We start from the raw sequence: 22244 nt of genomic DNA, 5'->3' as shown, positions 1-22244 counted from the left end.
CTTTCTCCTGCAAAGCCTTCAGTCRATAAATTGCATGTTGGACTCATGAAAGAGCTGAGAAAGGACTGAAGAAATTGAAGATRGTCATTCAAGTAGAAGCGACACTGCAGCAACAGAAAGGCCATGACATGATCTGGAGTCAACTCAAGTCACTACTGCATTTCTCTTGTCAGTCAATGTCAGCTGCCTGACTTCCTGATTATATATTTAGGGGAAAATTGTTTTGAAATGTTGTTTTAGATCTGAGAGAAATATACCAAGTAAGTCATGTCAATCCTCTGCACCTCACTTAATGTTCATTTTGTCTTTTCGTGATGCTGATGGAGAACAAATGGTTGTAGATTGCTATTCCAGAAACTGTGAACAAGAACTGGCATGCAGTGGGAGCTGGATGGGTGGACTTTTAGCTTTGAAGAAAGCAGGCAGATACCTACTTTACATGGACCAAGCTTTCACCCTGGTTCTTAACTATGCTTAACCCTGTGTCATAAAAACTGGAGAAGGGAACTTTTAAGTTGACAGCAGTATGTGGCCCTGCTTCTGGAAACAAAAAATGTGATGAAAGGGCATATAAATGTATAGATATATGTACTGAAAAATGGTACTCTGTCATTCTATCCCACTTTAGTGCCCTTGTCATTTTTAAACTCTGTTTGAACACATTCATTTGACAGTTTTCATCTTCCGAGGAAATAAAATCTTCAAATAGTCTCACAATAGGAACCTTGAAATAAACAGTATTTAGGAACAAAATAGTATTGCAGTCACTCTGGAGAGCCGATCTCCAATCCATCTATTAGAATGTTTGTCATTACCAGTGTTTTACTGATATACTTGCTCCTCTGTAATGAAAGCTGACTATAGTGTTAACATAGTCTGGGTGTTTTCTGGGTAGTTTAATTAATCTGTCTCTCTTCTCTATAGGACCCTGGCCTAGAAACCCAGCTATTCTGATCTAATCATTTGGGGGGGGATTGTGGCATGAAAAGCCTCTCTGAATGTTAAAATACTTTAGAGGATATTAGAATAGATTCTCAGCAGTTCATGTGTTACCTTGTTTTGTTCTCCATTAATTATAAAGAGAATCTTCCTTGCTAAATACTGAATGTTATCACTTTTTTCTTTTAAAATCATGAGAACTACAGGACATTAAGTGGTCCTTTCATGATCTCTGGGAAAACTGAATCAGCTTTCAGTCCTATCTTAAGGCACTGAAAAATATATCTAAAAAAATGCTTGCGATAAATGAGTTTTCAGAAAATGGCACCTGTTGTATACAGTTTCTTAAATTCAGAATATTTTTTATCAACTATACTTAAGAATTTTTACATAATATTTATAACCCCTGAAACTTCCAACTGCTGCTTTTACAAATGTTTTGGGGAGTTTTAAGTCAAATGGCTCCAGCAATTAAAAAAAAAAAAAAAAAAAAAACACACACACAAAAAACCCCCAACCCTATATGTCAACCTTTATATTTCAGGTTTAAATTCAGAGTTTCCAGGAGCTTATATTACACCCTATGTTAGTTCAAGTTATATATGAACTTATCTATCTTGATTGACTAAGGTTATTTTTTTTTCCAACAAAAGGAAATAATTTCCTTATTGTTTGAAAGTTGACTTAATCAACCTTCAAACAAAAGCTCAAAAAGATCCAAAAGAGAATGACTTRAGGGATTAAGGTGTAAGATAAAGCTTGTTTCTAATCTCTGCCAAAACAGGCCAGATTTCTTATGCCATGTACCAGATACCATTGTCTTGGTTTAGTTTTGGCTTYTGGCAACAAATCTGATGCTCTTTGTTAAAATACTGAAGAGTATTTTCTGGTTTGTAATTTGTTGGGAAGTATTGAATAAGTTAAATCATGAAAAAGCCTATGTTAAGAAAAAAATTAAGAACTACAAAAAACTTTACCGAAATACATCAATTATATAGTTATAGGAATTATTAAGAGGAATGATGTGAAGAGTTTTTTGCATTCACACTTCACTTTACCTACTTAGAAAGTTTAGAAAAARCATCAGAAAAGTGCTCAGTTATGGATTAAAATAATAATAATAATGATTATTTTGATGCAGGATAAAGGAATGGGATATTCATATTCTAATGACATACTGCCTGAATAATAGGACAATCTTGGTAACTATGAAGAGGGAGCAATGAGACAATAATKTGGTCATGTTATATCATTTGAAGATAAAACATTACTACATTATCACATGGCATGTGATTTGGGAAATATTAAAACATTTTTCACACAAAATTAGAACGTCAGACTGTGATAAATATATTTTGTACCTATTTGGATGCTAATTTTGGTGCCTAGAAATTCTTTGGTTATTGCTCTTAGGAAACAAAGTTGAAAAAGTTTTTGAAGAACATAAAAATAATGCTGAGTTTAAAGAAATAATTTATCACTTTGTGTTATACGCTTTGAATCTTTCCTTTCTGAGGTCTCTAACRCACAGGAAATGGCACACATCCAGAAAAGTAAGGGCAAAGGGGTATACAGGCAAGATGAATGTCTCYGTAGATTTCCCTCTGGCAAACAGAGCTACATTGTTTATTTATTAGAAGAAATAGGAGACTGAGAAGTTGTCATTTTCTCCATTTATCTTGCTCCATTTCGATGGTAYGTGGTGCTCTCCTCCTATTGTTCTGCTGTCAAACGAGAATGAAGCAGTAAACACATAAACTTCATGAAGCACACAACTCAGAGGCAATTTTCACTTACTTWACAGATTTTTTTGCACAGTGACTTCATTGCTCATTTTGTAATTTYGAATGAAATTGTATCAAATTACTATTTGATATTTTCAAATAGTAGGATATGTCTTTTATTTTAMAGGATGTTTCTGTGAGCACATCCARYCAACSTTTTAAATATATTTTTCACAAAGTATATCAATCTGTACATAATCCTCTCAGGAAACCACAGGTACTAGATCCTTTTTAGTGCTTCACTGCACCATGAAACAATCATGCAAGAATTTCTTTTGTGCACTATATAGCATTCCATTATAGAGATATGTTACACAAACCTTAAACACTCATAAATACAAGAGGGAATAACTATTATTCAAGTAAATAATTTATTTTTTTTCTATATTAGTTGTAATTCTGYGATATCTAGAAGCCCCAGAAATGCCAGGAGTGGCATTATACATGAACAAAATAGGCAGCTGTGTAACAGCATGACTCAGAAAATCCTGAGCTTTCACAATTCTCTTTCYCCAAAACTCCCCACTCTCAAGAATATAGTCTTTCTTTCACCCATACACTTACTGCAYTTTCTCCCACTGTTCCCAGCACAGACAGAAAAAAGTCTGTTAACTYTTCCTAATCTTTTCATTTCATTTAGTTACAGATTGTTTTAAATTGAAAACACTTACCAAACTTGACCTGAACTGGCACGTTTTTCAGTAGTGCCCTCACATTACTCTTCAGCACTCAGACCTAGGTTTCACGAGAACAAACCAAACTAAACCAAACCAAACCAGACCATCTAGTTTTAATTTCAAAGGAAAGGACTTGAAAAAGCAGAAGGAAAGCCAGCTCTTTTCTGCTCTCTTTGATTAAAGATGGTTTTGTTTGTTTGCCTTTGTGGGGGAACGTTTTCTCTTGAAACTAAGCATTGGTGTTAKGCAGGACATTTCTGTGAGAACGTGTAAGCCCTTCTTTTTCAGGACTGAATAATATGTATTAGACAAACCAAGTCACAGTCAGCATATATCCTGGAGTACAGTCATTATCTATTTCTCCACTGCAAATCAARCAGCAGATGTCTCATACTGATGAATGAGCAGTGGTGGCAGAATGGGCACTGGAGCTAGACTCGAAAGCAACAAAAATCACATTCTTTCCTATTCTGATCCCAATCAAAAGAAAATCCTCATTAAAGACAAACATAAAATCCTGTGGATTTTTCAGAATCTGTTAGCAGTAGGTTTTTGAAGTTGTCTACATAGAGAATTCATACTTAGGCATACCAAAGTAGACCCAGCATTTGTATCTTTTATAGAGAGTTAATACTGTAGACAGAAATTCATAGAATGGGATTTCTGATGAACCTCTGTTGTGATTATAGGTAAATCAAGTCATTYCTTGTCGGAATGAAATATCATGCTGGTTCATGGCAGTCCTTGGAGGCCAGAATAAATTCAGTAATGTTTTTGAGCTGCTCACATATTACAGGGAAGAAAGCCACAGAAAAGCTTATAAATAAGTCAGCTCCATGCTGGAACTATGCATCAAAATGGCTGATTGTGTTACAGCAATTGCTTGTGCTACTTAGAATCTAATAATCTATTTTCAAGAGCATTGCAGCTGACATTTAAGATTTTTTCTCTTATTTTCCCTTATTATATTTCCCTCCCTTACAATAATGCAGGATTTGTTTAACACAAGGCTTGTTGTTAGCAAAATCCAACTTTGACATTGTGCTCRGCATGTATCTGGTGAACGAACAGCGTGTCTATTTTAAACTATCGATAATATTATAACTATCTTTGTAATTTTATGATAAGGAAAAGAGGTTTGTCAGAATCTGTAGTTCAAAAGGATAGTGCCATTTCCSCCACTTCAATATGAATAATAAAAAACACATGAAAATGAAGGTGACACTGAAAATTTCATGCCTCCTTATCTGCTCAGGAGACCAGTGCCAGCAGTTAGGAGTTTAGGATCTGACCAAGAGGTCACAGAGTTGTGAGGCTTCTAGCCAGTCTTGCTTCCTAACCCAAGCAGCCCCAGTCTGGCTCAGAGTCTCATTTTATTTTCAGCATGAAATGTTTTGTTTATTTCAGCAATTTCTTAYAAATCTTCTGAAGGAAACATAGAGATTTCTTTTTTTTTCTTTTTTTTTTTAACATTATTCTCTGATGGAGTTTCTTGGAGAATGGAAACTAAGTATTTTGGTATAATTTTTTTTTCTTCCAGTATAAATACACCTATTTTGGCAAGAATGTATCTTATTCTTATAGAGGAAACTATAGTTCGCTTTGGTTTCAATATTCTTGCAAAATAAGTCAAAGATTAGATCCATTATGTTATCCTAGGCCTTATCCTATAAAACAGTGAACACTGATATGGCTATATAAATTTTTCCTTTACAGAATTAACAGTATTTATTTTTACAATAATGGATTGAAAGTTAACAAGTTAACTGTTCATTTGGTTGGAAATACACTATCTCACTGTTCAGCTCTGTACATAATTATAAATATTATATATATATATATATATATGTATAAAATTACAACCTACATTGTTTCTTACTATTGCCATCTATGTAAATGCACTGCAGGCACTGATTAAAGGATTACTTTTTAGCCASCTTAATTGAATAAGCAAAATTCGTAATTTCCAAGAGACTGCTATGCCAGAAACACAAAATATATATAGCAGTTTCAAATACAAGCATTATCATGGAAACAGTTTAAGGTGACTTCAAGAAGATTTCAAGAAGGCATTTCTGTTTACATATRCTTCTGGCATGCTTTTCATTTCAGAAATACTCCCATATTCCTYAAGCATTCAGAACAAATACTTTATATATTAAAATCAAGAAGCATCTGGTAGCTTTTACTAGCTACCACACTGGATGCAGATGTAAGGCGTACTGTCCTTTTAGAAGATAATCTGGATGACATTTCTATTCCCTTCCAGAGGTAACTCTCATTGGTGCTGTTATACATCGCGGAAGTAAACTCCTACTAATTTCATCTTAGTCCCCCTTACAGTTTTAAAAAAATAAAGACGTTTCTTCATTTACAGTATTTTGTCTCAGAATCTGTCTGATGGATCTTTAAAGTGCTAGCATGAAAGTAGCAAGAGCACTACAATTACTAACCGTAAGTCTTTTGGGCAGCTCAGATGGTTTGTGGTTTTCAGGGGCTAAAAGTGTACCCTTTAGTAAGTTTGTTCTCCACACTCTTTACATGCTGCAGACAGAGCAAAACAGATCTCATTTCTTCTTCTGATAGTCAGAAATCTCTCAGATATACTTACCTCAACACCGTGAATAAAATGTCCTCTATGAATATATCTTTTCAACAATTGGTGTAGTTTGTCTGGAACGGGAACTTGAGTTATAATTCTCCTAACGAAGAAAGGGAAGCCTAGTAATTTTCATCCTAACCAAATCAAAGGACCTCAGATTACATTGGGGAGGAGCTGGGGCTGATATACTGGTGCTCACACATAGTTACTGGCAAACTGCCCACTGGCTGTTTGGCAATACCATAAAAATAACAAGCTAGGAGTAGTAGAACTAAGTATCTGAAAATAACAGTTACTGTCAGGACAAAGATAATTTTGCCAGAATGTTAAATGTTTTGTTAAAGTTGAGATGAAATAAAAGATCTGAGCACTGCCTTTGAAATTTTACTTTTTCCATCTTTTTTTTTAAACTTGGAGAGGTAGTTGTAGAAATGAAGTTTTTGAAAAAGTGTATCAGATGAGAAAGGTACTACACATTCAGTACAATGTCTTCAGCTTTATTTTTCATGTTTTTTTTTAACATACTCTGATGTCATTTTAAAGTCGCCTATGTTCTCCTATTTCCCAGAAATGTATAGAATGGAAATTTRGACAGATAAACTCAAGAGCTCAAGACCTTGAGAGCTTCCTACAACAACGGATACAGTAACTATTTGAGAGCTTTAAGAAATATTTTCCTAGARACTTCTCTGAGGCCACAAGATGAACTTTGGGGGTAGAATTTCCCTTCCTAGAATGTGATTCTTTAGTGAATATTCTGGTATATATCTGATGCAACTTTGACAAATCATGATGGGAGCCATGCAACATATTCATTTCAGCTTCTTCTTACACAATCCTACATGGTTTCTAATACTTGCTCAATCCGAAGATTTTTTTTTGATTGTATAAAAGAGAATTTGCAAATAGAGTTTGATTAAGAAGATACAGCAGAGTGTTGTGAAACTTCTCTGCACTGTTTGCCAAGGATTTGCCTGGTTATTTGTATGTACATTTCCTTTCCAAATCATAAAATATCATCACAAAAATTCTGCTTTCCTCATTTATTCAGTAGATAAGCATCTTCAGGGTAAATCTTGTGTTTATGCTCCAGGGGCTTGATTTGCCCACTTAGATTTTTTTATTATTACTTTTTTGCTGAAATCTCACCAGTTTTGTAGTGGAGACAGAACTTACGCAAGTTTCCCTAATTGTTGCCTAGAGTGCTTCCAAAGAAGCGCAGAAGGACCTATGGAACCCTTATTAAGACACAGAAATGAAATGCTAATTTCCAGTATGTGTGATAACCTTTGTGGTTTTCAGTGATTTGTTTTAACTAATTTCTCAACAAAATTCTGTAACCAAAATAATTCAGTTCTCAAAAGTATTTCTTATATTGAATTTGTATTTTTTTCAGCAACTAATACATGGCCTGCAATAAAAAACTTGACATGCAGTCTTTTGTTACTTGATTGGGTAACACCTGTTTAATACCTATTTGTGTTTTTTTTATATTCAGTTTAGTAGTTTCACTTAAAACTCCATTTTAACCTGCTTTTCTAATAAAAAAAGGCAGATGTGACAAAGGGCAGTGTATTGCGTGTATCTGCTGGTGTCTGTCTCCATGTCTTTTTGATTCCCATTAAKAATTTTCAAATCCATTATTCAATTTTAACCAGGCTTTTCAGAGGTGTAAAGTCAAAGACATTGTGTTCCAACAAGTTCCATGAAAACTAGCAATTGGGTAGAGGAAAGAGATCCAAATTAGTGACTCCAAGCCCTTTTTAAAGTAACATCAAAATCACACAGAACTGTTCAAAACTAAGTTTAAATCGTCTTATGCAGATGTTAATGTTAGTTATAGAGAGCTGATCCAGAAACAGAGCAAAGCTAGTGCACTGAATTTAATTTTTGTTTTGCAAGTTGCACAGCACTATTTCTTTATACTACATACTCAGGGAAYTCTTGAGTAACCCAAGATGTCCTATAAGGAGTATTTTGGCAAAGTGAGCTGAAAAAAAAATCATTCGACTTTTATCTTACAAAAAAATCACTCTGCAAACGTTAATTACATAATTCTTTCAGTTCAAGAGAGGAACACCATTTGTAATTRTCTATCACAGATTATATGAAATGACAGGCAAGTGGATGTTTCTAGATTAAAAAAACTATTTCTTTAAAAAAAGGATGATTATCTAYTTGTAAGATAATCGTAAGATAGTAAAATTATTTAGTCACTATGAAAGTGCTGCAAAAGGTAACATTGCCAAGTTTGAGACAAATAAAGAGACCGTGAGCTTCCATAACAGCAGTAACAGGAAAAATAATGTGGCCTTTGTGCTGATTATAGAAATAAGTGAAAGCTTGGGATCWTTTCCACATCAGAATACATTTAGAATAAATACTGAAGTAGCAGATCAGATAATAGTTTTTCCTTCCATACCTTTATGGATGTGTGATGACATATATTTACAAAGTGACAAAACAGTCTAGGGCACATAAAATTTAAAATGGAAAGATATGAAAACAATAACATGGCCATGTGGGTGATTTCATCAATCAATTTTACTTTCGGGTGCAAATCTGATAAAGAAGATTGAATGTTAAAAATAGATTTTAATATATGTGATTAGAATTTCTTACTACAAAAATACCAGAAGAAAGCAGTCCTTGAACCAATGCTCACCAGTTAGACAGAAATATATCTGATAAAGCTTGAGGGAAAACAACCAGTATGTTTTTTGATCCTTAGGGAAAAACACAAAAGCAAAATACTGAAAATACTGAAAATTCTATAAAAAATGTAGAATCTGTAGCCCCATCTATTGGCAGACCTGAGAATGCTTTTGACTAATCTACAATAATGAAATACAGCTAAGAAAGAAGAAAATAAGGGAGAAATGTGATATTTGGGCTCCAGTATGTGTCTGATCTCACTGGTACCGTTTATCTCTCACTGTCTCTGTGGAGGGTTCATTCGTCCACTGCAACTGGAGAAAGGAAACAAATGATATTGAGTATGCAAATGTTTTTGCACAGAGCAGAACTAAGCTAAAATGCACAGAATCAAAAYAGCTTTTCTATATGTATCCTTCTGGTTAGGATGACAGAAGAAGGAATTACGATAAGGAAACAAAAGAAAACTTTTGGTGAATTAAAAAGTGCTCAAAGTTGATGTGGAGCATAGAGCCTCATGGAAGTAACTTTATACCTTCTGTCTCCTTAGTTTCATCCAGATTGATCTGATTTGTTGTGTGGCTCAGTCTTGGTCTCTCAGGCACCCACAGCATCACCCACAGCAGCACACAATATCTCTGTTCAGACCAAGATGAACACTTGGCTTCCCTTGCCCTGGGAACCAGGAGGCAATGGGGTGAGGCCTGGATACCTTGGATACTGCCACAGTATGGCTTAGTATGAAGCCAGGGTACATATACCCCAGGATCTGATACTGAGCTACTGGCTTAAAATAAACCCAGGATTTAAAACTGGCYGCTAGAAATTGTAAGACACTGGAAAAAAGATGGAAATGGAACAGGATTCTACTGATGCAGTATGCACTCTTTATTTGGTGTGCTATTTTTAACAGTATGCGTGATCTGGGGCCTCCTATTATATGAATCTCAAATCACATGATCTTTCAAGGGCTTTTTAGTACTTTACAGAATTAGCCCCTGCATGCCAAAACCTCTTGGGAGGTTCAGGCATTCTTATACAGATTGTTCACTGAGTTTAACATGCTTCAGTGACATTGAGAAAGTAGCCTASAGCTTGTGACCTGCTGTCACTTTTGCTTCTTCTTTTCTAACACATYGAATTTGATGTATAAATATGATGAACAAAAAAGTCAAAACAAAATGAGAAAGTCTCTGTCATTTTAGGGAATAGCAGCTGAGAGGTGAGACACTTGTGTGTAAGTCTGTGCTCCAATTAATGTAAGTRCTTTATACAAGGTGGAGCAGTGTCTAGAATAGAACACTATTAACAAGAGAGATTGAGACTAATTCATCCTAAAATACCCTTTTTTAAGTGGGCATGAATACAGGGTGAAGCCAGATCTCTCATGCACTRAACAAATGTCTTAATCAGTAGGCAAAGGATCTCTTCCTTTTCCCTGCTGCTTTTTCTATCTAATGCTAAAAACTAGTCTTCTCTTCCCTTCCCTTTGCTTTTCTCTTTGCTTTTCTTTTTTTCGTTTTCTCTTCTCTTGTCTAACTAGAATTATTCTCACAGACACATACAAAAAATCAGTCTTAAAGACCACCAGAGTCATTCAGCAGAGTCTACATAGGATAGTCTATCTGAAAGAGGAGTCTGCATGAGGGCATCAGCCTGACTGTGGAGAAAGAACTACGCAGCAAATGACTACGTAGAACTAATAAGTTTTGCAACCATAAAAGCCATCTGTAGAWTATGTCATACACAGCTGCTGCTTTTAATTTTGTCATTCATCAGTTACATTATCATCATAAATGGCTGCCCTATGTCCTTTCGCACTGTTGCTGCTAAAGAAGTACTCAGCCCAAACTAAATATGATCTTTCTTATTCTCTTTATTTGAAGCAAGTCTGCATACAAAATAATAATAATAATAATAATAATAATAATAATAGCTTGATTAGGTTGCCAACTTGCTCAGGTGTTGTAATGACATTTGAAATTACTATAATACACTGTTTTCTTTTGAGAAAATCTAACATTCTAAAAGAGGGACATCAAACTGACTAGGGCACTAAGGAGAAAAAAAAAAGCAGTGGAGTTAAAAAGTAAGTGTACAGCAAAATGTCATGCCCTCTAGGCAAAACCTATTTTGAATCATAATTTTGTTAAGAAAAAAAAGTAAGAAAGTGAAAACCTAACAGTAATAATAGTTGACTGAATGTGTGAACTTACATAACTTGCAATCAAGAAAAAAATGTCAGTAGTTGTATAAAGATATTAACCAAACAGCCATCTACATAATGATTCTTACTTCCAAGGTACATCAAGTAGAATTCAATTAATTCAAGTTCTCAAGAGAATAACAAGCAAAGGTAAATATGAAGAATGATCAGGTGCCTATATTATTCACAGTGATTTCAATTGGTGAAGAATCACATGGTGAGCAGAAGCACTGTGCTTTAAAGAAAAAATCCTTGAATGTAACATGTATAGTTTATGCACCAACAAAACTTAATGGAATAAACCTAGTTCCTTAATATATTGAAAGAAATAGTATTCAAAATATGACTAGCAACATTATAGTGTGCAGACAACCACAACCTATTCTCCTTTGTTTTCTCTTGTTTTACCAAAAAGTGCCAAACCCTTTAGTCATTTTCAGGAGACAAACTGAAAATCAAGTATAAAAGGCCAAATGGATGATTAGCTGAATCTATAGCAGGTCRAATATCACTAACCCCAATCACTGTGAACATGGCAATTATGCAGCCACAGAATTTAGCATTTTGTCACAATATCATGACATTTTGTACTTTGTTGGAATTAGAAGTCTTGCTGTCCTTCATTTACATGTATTGARAAATTGGAGCTGGTGAGGGGTTCGAAGACCTGCGATTGCTCTGGAGTGCAAAAGGTGGTGATTTGCCTCACAGAAGCAAGATGCTCTGAAAACAGCTTTCAAGTGGAAAAAATGTCATGCACAACCATTTCTGCTAGTTGTTAGAAGATTTTTTTTTAATCTCAGATAATCACTAGACTTAAAAATAGGAGACAAGGGTAATAGCAAAACAAAATAAAACAAACAAAACTTTAAAATCCCTAAATCTTCCRGAGAATTTGAGCATAATTGCTGAAGTTGTATCCTCTTATGCAAAGATAGTTTAGGCCAGTGTTTGTGTTTTGTCTGTGTGCCTAAAGAATGGATTTAATGAAAAACTATTGTTTCTCCTTCTTAGAACTGTATGTATGCCTATGTATGCCAAAACGACAATGCCCTGCTGTGCTCAAAAGAGTAATAAGTCAACTTTGACCCTTTTTAGTTCAGTTTATTCCTCAGGATAGAGATGAGATTTTCTACAATGATATATAACTTTTTGCTTCATTCAATGGGTTTTTTGCTGTTTGCATTCCACAGTAATTACTCAGAAGGAGCAATTTACCATCAAAGGCTTTAGAAATTATTAAATACATGGATGAGACTTGCCTTCTGGTGAAGTAAGTAAGAAAGACAATAAGTATASACACATCTATACATTTAGGAATACCTTCTTATCAATGATTTAATAATACTTTTTAACTGGTATATTTAGAACAWGCTATCAAGCCACTGCTATTTTCTTGATCAATTAGAAAAACCCCAGCTGTTTTGTAAGTGAACAAATGTACATTTTTTTCAAAGAAAGATAGGAACAGTTTATTAGTCATAGCTATATAATATCTTACTAATGGAAGAGAGAAAAACAAAATGGAACAATACAGTGTGTAAGTGTATAGCAAAATAACTGAACTACCAGACACTCTTCAGAGGCTGGTGTTAAATCATCTCAGTAAATGGTATTACCATGCAGAAATTAGGCAGGGGAGAGGGGAAAGACTGAAAATGCATTTTTAACTGCAAAATTTTCTAAGGTCCTATACAGAAACAAGCCCATATTAACTTTTTTCTTACCTGTGTAAAATTACCCAGCTTGTAAAAGGGCTGAGTACTCACAGATGTCATTATATCAATACATAATTCATAAATTTTACATAATATAAATATTTATTAGTATTTTAAATCATATGTAAATTAATAAATAATAGTGGCAATTTAACTACTGCTACCGAAACAGTGTCATCACAGTAATCAAAGCAACCCATTGCCTTTTGGCAAAAATGGACAGTCAGTCAAAAGGAGCAAACGCAGTATTAATAAGCTACCTGAAAAACACCGGATAATTTCGTCTTGCAAGTCTTTGCGAAGAAGTCAGTTCTAGCTTTTCTGGAGGAAAGCTTTTTACCCTGAAGCAGGGATGAAGGAATGCCAGCAGGAATGTCAGYGGTCACCCATTTTGTGCGGCTTGCGCCGTGCAGGCTGGGGCTGCCTGGGGGTTCCTGGTGGGGCAGGGCCAGCCCCGGGGGGTGGCGGGCACTGCCACCGGACCGGGTAGGGGTTGGGAGAGCTGGTGCCTGGCATGATCGTGGCAGGCCAGGAGCGGGGCCAGGACGGCCCGGGCCTGGGCTAAGATGGGGCTGGGGCTGGGATCAAGTTGTGCCGAAGGTCTTTATAAAGAGGAGTCTGGAACGAAGCTTATAATCTGGGGTCAGTCTGAACAAGACGCGACAAGTTAAAGAGCAAGCGATGAAGACGTTGCTGAGGGAAGGGATGTGCGTGGAGATCAGGCACCAGCGGATGCTGACAGCTTCTAGCTGAAACCAGAGCTCTGGTAAGTGATCCTTTGCGCGTACATCCCTTGACCCTCCTTAACACAACGCTGCTTGCAGCATTCCCAGGGCCTTAATTGTTAGGGTCAACTTTGGGATTTAGGCATTTAGTGGTATGCTGCAGTCATGGTATTTAATATTTGTAGCAATCAAATCGTTGTTACTGCCTATCAGTATCCGATATGACTTTTCCTTTGTTATTTCTACATTTTCAGGTTTGTTTCTTTCTAATCTACGTTTTCTTTTAGTTTCTGCTGGCTTCTGTCCTAACACAATGTCCCTCAGTAAGAACTATTACTTATATCTAACTTGTTTTCAACCTCAGAGTAAACATTTTTTTTCTGAGACACAATTTTTATCTTTTTAAGATCTTCTTTTACAGTTGTGTCTAATTAATCAAAGTAAGACTTACTGCCCAGCAGAATGTTATGTTTTCTACCTAGGTGTATTCAATAGGATTGGATTTTATCTCAAATACTTCATTGCAATTTCAGATATCACATTCATCTTTGCACTAGAATCCAATTTATGAGTAATAAGAGAGGTATTATATTCAAGGTGATATTTCAGTCACTAACTGTTGGGTTTGCTTGACTACCTGAGCAGCTGTAACCTCATTTATAATACAGAYGTCTACACCTGAGCTAGTCCCTCTAGGCTACCTATAGTCTCTTCCTATCATTAATGCAAACTGAAAGGAACTTGCAGGGTGATATTCATCTTACCATTACACAGAAATATAAAATCAAAYGAACTATCCTTTGAAATGGCTATTCCTCTGCATTTACTGCAGAGAGAATTCARTCTGAATGGCTTTTCAGCATCTAAAGTTAGGCAGTTTTTTGAATAATTCTTCCTCAAAACCCACCTGCTTTTTCTCTTTTCAATATATATTTTGTTTCWAAATACTCTGTTTCAGTCTTTAATTTTGCCATTTCCAAAATAACAGATCTGTCCAAATGCTGGATTTGAGTGAGGCCTCTGTTTTCTTCTATGACAGTGAAGTGTTTTGAGTAGCATGTCATAAATAATTCGGCAGATTTCTCTACAGTATCTCAATTTATACTTYTTAAAGTTTTTTAGTTGGAATATTTGTATAGGTTTGTATTTGGGTAAATCAATCTGCCATATTATTGTCTTGCTTTTCTTCYAGCATTTCAGTAGGGGTTAGTTCTGTTCTGGAGCCTCGCACATCGCTGTTGTTCCCCCTGAGCCCAGGATTCTCAAAACATTTCTTTTTCAGCTTTGAGATGCTGATCTCTGATGTCATGTTACAGATTCATAATTGCATTTTTAACTCAAAAGTTTCAAATCTCTTAAAAGAGCTTCAATTATTTGTCCTTTTGATTTGTCATGTAAAATTTACACCTTCCAAAAGGTATAAAGTTCTTTCATAAGGATGGGGGAAGGTCTTTCTTTATGCATTATAATATATTTCTATTTTTATATTTTATATTTTTATTTATTAAAAGAAATATTTTATATTTCTTTTATTTGGTCTGCTGGGTAGTCTACTCTCCTTCACTCATCTAGAAAACATGAATAATGTYTTCAGCTGCTGACCTAGCAGGCTTCAGAAAGATGATCCTATTCAGGAAGCATGACGAAGATTCATGAAGTGCCATCTTTTGCCTGGGGAGTATGGTCAGCCTATTCCTTCCACTGCCTTTTTCTTTTAAAGACAGATATATCTCACTGCTTATGATAAAATAGACAGTTTTGTGTAATGTAATGTAATGTACTGGGTAAAGTTTAATGTTCAAATGTAATGTAAACTTTCAGTAATCCTGAATCCCTAGGATCTCACATACCCATACACTTCAAAAGGTGTTTTCTGTTCATTTTCAATAAAATCATCTTTCYATTTAAATATCACTAAAAGTCTCTACTTAGGGATTTTAAAGTTTTTTTTCATCCTTTTTAGAGAGAGAACTKTTTACAGATTAGCCCTTATCAATGTTTCAAGCATTGCATAAGCAATATCGATCTTCTTAGCTAAATAGCTAAACTCTGTATAGGATTTCCTTAGAAATCCATCCTTAGAAGGCAGTACATCAGAAAGGTAGTGACTGCTGACATTACTAACTCTTTCTGAAACAGTAAAAAAATCCATTTCAGTGTTACCTGCTGTATATGATAGTCCACTCAATTTATTCATACTTGCAGAAAAAAAGCAAAAAACAACAAAAAAACTGTCCTAGTGAAAATGAGCAGAAATTCAAAACATGAGGGCAAAAACAAGTATCTAAAACTAGCCAATTTTGTTACTTCATAATTATCTAGGAAGTTCTCTCTAGCATGATTTAATATAACTATTAGCAAATGAACTAAGATTTATTGTTATTGTAGTAAATAACAACATAAGGTTAAACCTTAACAAGAGGTGAAATTTCTGTTTATGAATCTATTTCTCAAGAATTTCTCATTAGGAAATACATAATTTCATGTTGCATAAAAATTATTTCAGAYATTCAGCACTTTACTATATAAGAATTGTTTAACTGAAGTTTTGGAAGATGTATTTACGATAAAGAAGGTTATCTTCCTTCTTTTTCTCATTGCTTATTCTTTGGTCAGTTTGACGTTACCCTCTCATTAATGAAAGATGTGTGAAAGGCTTGTGAAAAAATCTTCAAGGAAAACAAGRGAAAAGATAATGCCTGCACAGTGGTTTTCAATTAATGGCGAAAAGAAATTTTAAGAAATTAGCAAAGTTTAAAAGAATAATTTGGATATTTGGATTTGAATACAAATATAATTGGGTTATTTGGAGATCTTTACATCCACCCTAAAATGTTACAGCCAATAAGCAACAGTTTACATTGCCACAGAAAAAGTGAGTGCCCAAGAGGCAGGTGCCCTACCAACTCCTTGATATGTGAGTTACAGATCTCCTGGAACATGAATAKGATGCATGTACAAGATCATAGTAACTGTAGCTTTACTAGCTCTTTGGTGGTCCATCTCTTAAAGCAGAAGATAGTTTAACAAAATTCAGACTCTCTGCCTTGTTAACCAAAAACATGCTCTTGGAGGAACCATCTGAATGAAGAAAAATACAGGCCTGAATAATAGGATTGTCATATGCCTTGAATTCTTTTTGAACATTCTAAATTATTTCTTATTGCTTTTTTACATTGTATTTTTTTTTTTTTTTGTTATTGGCTAATAAATTAAGTAACCATTCCTTGGAAGTTCTGATGAAGTCTCTTACTGTGAATCGTATCTGCCTTCTGCCAAGAATAATGTCAATGTACGTCTGGAGAGATCATCCAATCTTTCACAGCRTATTGTGCATTTATTTTGTTCTTCGAGACTTTTTAAATCATTTTGTTCAGTATTTTCTGGAGGCATTAATTCATTGCATTCTTGAATCATATTATTTCATGGCTGACAAGTGCTTTTTTTTTTTTTTTTTTTTTTTTACTTATAGTTACGTATGTCTAAACTATACAGTTACTCCCTATCAGGGACATAACAATCTGTGGTGATAGAATGGAGCAGTCCTAAAGGAACAATTTAGTCATTGGGTCAAATCAGTTTGCTGGGAGAACTGCTTCACCCTCTTACGTCAAGAAGGTAAGACTGATATTATTAGTATATATCTAGGCCATCGTTACAAAAGATGCAGTCGGAAAGCTAATGAGATAGAATCCCAGAGACAAATTGAGACATGCTTTCTTTTTCTTTAACTAATATAGTTCCTCTTTCAAAGTTTATTAAGATGACATAAAAGACTAATTTTTTTTTTAATAAGAAAATATGTCATGTAAATATGGTATTACGGTGGCAACAATTTGTGAAYGAAATTTTTGTTACAGCTTTGGGCTGGGTCCCAAAACAATATCTTTGCTCCATCAGTTATCCAAGCTATTCATCCTCTCCAAGCAATCCCACTAAATTTAATTCCAAGTCTCACTGAACCCTAGCTAACATGCTGACTGCCTACTCAGCTCTCAGCCTCAGTAACAGGTGAGTTGCTTGGCTTACTTACCAGTGCTTTTCCAGGAAGCAATTGCTTTGAGAATCCATCAATTCTCACACACCAAAGTAGGTAGGACTACAAAGAAATCCAGCTGCAAATACACAAATAAGATATTCCTAAATATATGCATATCAAAGAAGTCCTAAAACATTGTGTCAGTAGAAATAATACATGCATCACAATTTCATCCTTTCCAATTTGTTACAATTAGCAACACAAATCACAAATGGATCAGTAAGCCATAATATACCTATCTTTGCTATTTTAGTTCTACAGTTATGAAAGATTCTGACAAATTTTTACATTTCTAAATATATTAATAAATTCTAAATTTGAAATGAATGTAAAAAAATGACTAAAATGCTGAGCAAGCAATCCAAGACAGTATCTCCTCTGCTTCAGTTTAACCATAGTCCTAAAATCATGATATGGACAGCACGAGGTCCATCGACGTAAATATTAAATAGTCACAATTTTTAGTGGATTTTCTGAATATATAAATAGGTGCTTGCAGAACAGGTGCTTGATATAGTTTCAAGACTGGCACCAAGAAAACAGAATACTTTTTTGACTCTTAATATACATTGACAGTACAAGTTCTGGCCTTTGAAAATTTTCCTCCTGTATTTCATGCATATATATGGATAACTTTGTRTTCAATAAAGAAGGAATCTCCTGKGAGGGCAGTCAGGTATTCCCTGTTTGACATCCCAGGTCAGTATGGCAAAAGCAATCAGCAAGGTTCTGTTTACTGAAGAAAGAATGGCTAATGGATGCTCTCCTGGGCTCTGTGAACTTCAGACATAAATAAATACTGGAATCTTAAAGCAGCACATATTTTGAAATAAATCTCATTCATCGCCTAGCAGATTTAAAATRGAAGCATTTCACAGAGTAGCTAGAAATATCTTCTAGAAAGGAGCAAAATAGAARGATACTTAGATCTAGGAAAAATGACATAAACATGTATTCGGTTACATACAAATTTTCACTGTGATCTGGTATTTACTTTTTTATTTTTTTAAATTGTGTAAATGATTGTATCTACTGGATTGTTTATATACACAGAATTGTTCCCTTAATCTCATTCTTTTACCTGCCTTAGCTTAGTTCTTATTCATTAATATCAATCCTATGCTAACATAGGCCAACTCGTTCAAAACAATAAAAATGAGGAGAAAGGAAGAAGTAGCCGTAAGAGAAACCCACRCTATTGGATTATTCATTATGGCTTTATCTAAACTATAAGGAAATGCTGTGGAAAGACAGTCATGCTATCTCAGGCTCTTAAAGTAGCAAAATCACCTTGATGAATCACTGTCCAGATTCATTTATCTGCTTCTCCATGTGCCATTCTGTTTTTCTGGTATGTTCTAGTATGGAGCGTTCATGTATGTCGTGGGAACCAGCACAGAACTCAGTTTCAAAGAAAATCCCAACCTTTTTCTACTTAAATGGGTAACAGTTTTAATATCCTGCCAGAAGCCCAAAGTCAGTAATATTTTTGAAACTTGATCAGAAACAAGTGGCAGCAGAAGATTTATACACTCATTACTGAAGGTATTTTTTTCCTCAGCTGTTTTGATGAGACACTTCTATTTAGAAAGAACCAACAAAACATCACATTTTCCTTGAATGACTTACTGCCCCTGAAAGATAYTTTCAGCTTAATAACATAAGGATGGGTCTTCAAAGCAGTCAGAGTAAATCAGCTCTTATTTTGAACTGCTTGGACATTAGCTTGCTCTTACACGGAGAAAGTGCTTGTCTTTAAGACAACCATATTCCATTAAAAGGCAATGAGAGTTAGAAGCAATTCTTTTAATTATTTTCTTCTTTGAAAATGCCAGCCCAAAGGAACAGGAAGAGATTAGAAAGTAATGCTATCATCTACTACATACCTTCTGGTTAATATAAAAAGTTAGAGCTACATTCTAAAAATATCTTTAGGCATAAGACAGCTGAATTGTCAATATCTGTTCAACCCTGGCTTCTCTTCTGAGCTTGCAATCCAAAAAAAGATGTCAAATAGCTACATCTGTGGTAGTCTTTATAATGCTACAGACACCTGGTACTAGGAGAACAAATAATTACAGATAAGCCTCAAACCTACTATCAAATGGCATTTCTTATCTGTTACCCACAATAAGCAAYGACATATTTCATTTACATTCACTTTGTAGGTGATGTGAAGTTTTTTCTAGCGTTTTGCAACAGTTCAAAATAATTCACGGTTATTGTCCATTTCTATAAACCAATCTAAATATAAACCATCTTTAGCTCCATCAARCTTTTCTATTAACATAAACTTTAAATCTAACAGAATAATTAGAAATGAAGAATTTAATACAGGTAAAATCTCTTTCTTTGCAATTTCATATTTCTACAAAAAAAGCAGGTGAGAGATTTTGACTGTAAGGTTACACTTTCACAAATGTTATGCCCACTTAGCTTTGACTGAAAAATAGTTTTATAGATTTTCAGTCTACATTGTACAGTCCAAAACGAATTCTAATATTTCATGCCCTAGAACACTCATTCTGTGTCTGGGCTTTGTTTCTTTCTTGTCTTCTTGTTTTTCTCATGGCCCCTCTATTAGCTAAATTACTTGATCAGCCAAGTTACTGAAATGTCCTGGTTTTATCACTAGAGAATTTTATGAAACTGAAGAGTCTGTCATTTTTGTCGATACTTTTTGTGCTACTGTTTTATGCAGTTTCATAAAATAATTTTTTTCTTGTTTTTCTCATGGCCTGYCTATTAGCTTGAAGCCCCCCAAGGAGAGAGGGAGCCTGCCCAGCCTCGCTGGGCCGCCTCTGCCAGCGCTCAGCTTCCCGAGCAGGGGAGAGGGCTCCTTACAGCCAGCTCGACCCTCTCTCGCGTCAGCTTCTGTCCGCTGGCCCTCGCTCTCCTGCCCCAGGCCATGGAGAAGAGCCCGACTCCGTCCCTCTGATAACCCTGCTGGGTGCTGGGGGCAGCTGTTCGGTGCCCCTGGAGCTGTCCCCACTCCAGGCTGRACCAGCTGTGGCCTCTCTGCACAGGGCAAGGGCTCCAGCCCCTCATSCCAGGGGACTTTGATCCAGTTTGATGTCTTTCTTGTACTTGGCACCCAAAACTGGACAGGATGTAGATGTGATTTATTTGTTCCTCTTTCACTGTTTCACTAGCTTTACAAATTCTGCCTTCTGTGTCTTTGCSATCTGCTATTACATCTACTTTCACTAATCATTATGATAATTATTTTTTAAAAAAACCCAATGCATTTCAATTCTATTTCTATGTATCTAGAACTCTTAGTCATGGATCAGAACATTTTCAGCTTTTTTTTTTTTTTTTTTTTTTTTTTTGGTCTACTCAGGTGTGCCAATTCCTTAACATTGCCAAGTATATAAATAATTCACAAATCATAAGGATAAAAGTTGAGATCACTGGCTGGCAGTTGTTTTGGTCAGCTAGCATCTTTTGAACATTAATATGACATTAATTTTCTCCTGGGCTTCAGAGATTTCCTCAGGATTAAAGACAGTTAATCACAGACCTTGTCAGCCATGTCTTTTAGAGGCCATTTCTTCAGATTTTGTGGTTGTAGCCAGTGCTTAGCATCCTTCTTATTTAATAAAAATCTGCAAAATACTTTTTATCCTCACACTAGTCTTTTTAGTTCCAAATACAGAACATAAATATTTACTAATTCTTCTTTTTTTTTATCTTTATCAAAAACATGTGCATGCCAGTGATATGATTATTTTGTAGCTTAATGTATTTTAAAATATTGTTTATTGTCCATAGCACCAACTACAGTGAAGTATTCCCTGATATCTTTACCATCCTTTGAGAAATTTCTCAACAGCATGACTTTTACATGATCACTATACATTTTGCCTTTTTAACTAGTCGTATATGGTTTTTTCTGGCTTGAGAAAATTGATCAATGAACTGGAATGATCTCTTAGTCATATTTATTCCTTCCTATTTTTGGTTAAACTGTGGTTATTTGGCCATCCAATACATTGCTTGAAAAATTCTCATCATGATTTTCTGGAGTTTTATGCATTGTTTTTTAAAATTAGTTCTTGTATAATATGAAATACATATGTCTGGGTAAGTATGTACAATTCAACTCATTCTTTGCCCATCTTGAATATAATATAATCATGATTACTGGTCTATAAGCAACAAGCAGCTTTCAATGCTTTCAACTAATTCACATTGTACTGTGTAATTTTAATAGATTATTGCATACAGTAAGTTCTTGTTAGATATAATCTAGCATTTTTAGAATCTTTACTAATGATTTCCTATTGCCTACACAAGACCTRCAACATAGGTTTTTTTAAAGCTGAAGTTTCCTCTAACAGTACAGTTTTCTTAAAATAAGCAGGTTAGGAATGAAATATTCAATCAGTACTTAAACTGGCACAATGCTTTACACCAAGCACTTGTCACTGCTGGTACTGACTTGAATGCAAATGTATTCAAGATACTTTCAAACTAAAATTATCAACACTCCTAGAAAAATACGATGTTTTTAAATGTGTCTGTATGACTACCTCATGTATTCCTTCTTACTACCTAAACAGAGATATAAGCATATATTCTAAAATACCAGTGAGATCCACCCAGGTTCTAGAAATGTCAAATATGTCACATTTATTCTCARTAATGAGAATGCCCAGTACTTCTTGCTTACTACCTGGGACAAACAATAAAATCTCCTCTTCTCTTAAAGGTTCTTAGACATTATCTCAACTTATGTGTGTATACCCATACATATACATAATTTCATAAAATGTATTGTTGATAACTCGCTCTAGAATGTTAGTGATGAACCGAGAAAGTTCCTTCCTCTTTCACCTGCTGGTTCTCACACTAAAATGAAGTCCAATTTTCTGTAAAATGAAATTGTCAAAGCAG

Source organism: Rhea americana, unplaced genomic scaffold (genome assembly GCF_003343005.1).
Source record: "Rhea americana isolate MKP2758 unplaced genomic scaffold, rheAme1 scaffold_22, whole genome shotgun sequence".
Lineage (NCBI taxonomy): Eukaryota > Metazoa > Chordata > Aves > Rheiformes > Rheidae > Rhea > Rhea americana.
The sequence above is the reverse complement of the archived record's forward strand: the minus strand, read 5'-3'. Positions refer to the sequence as shown.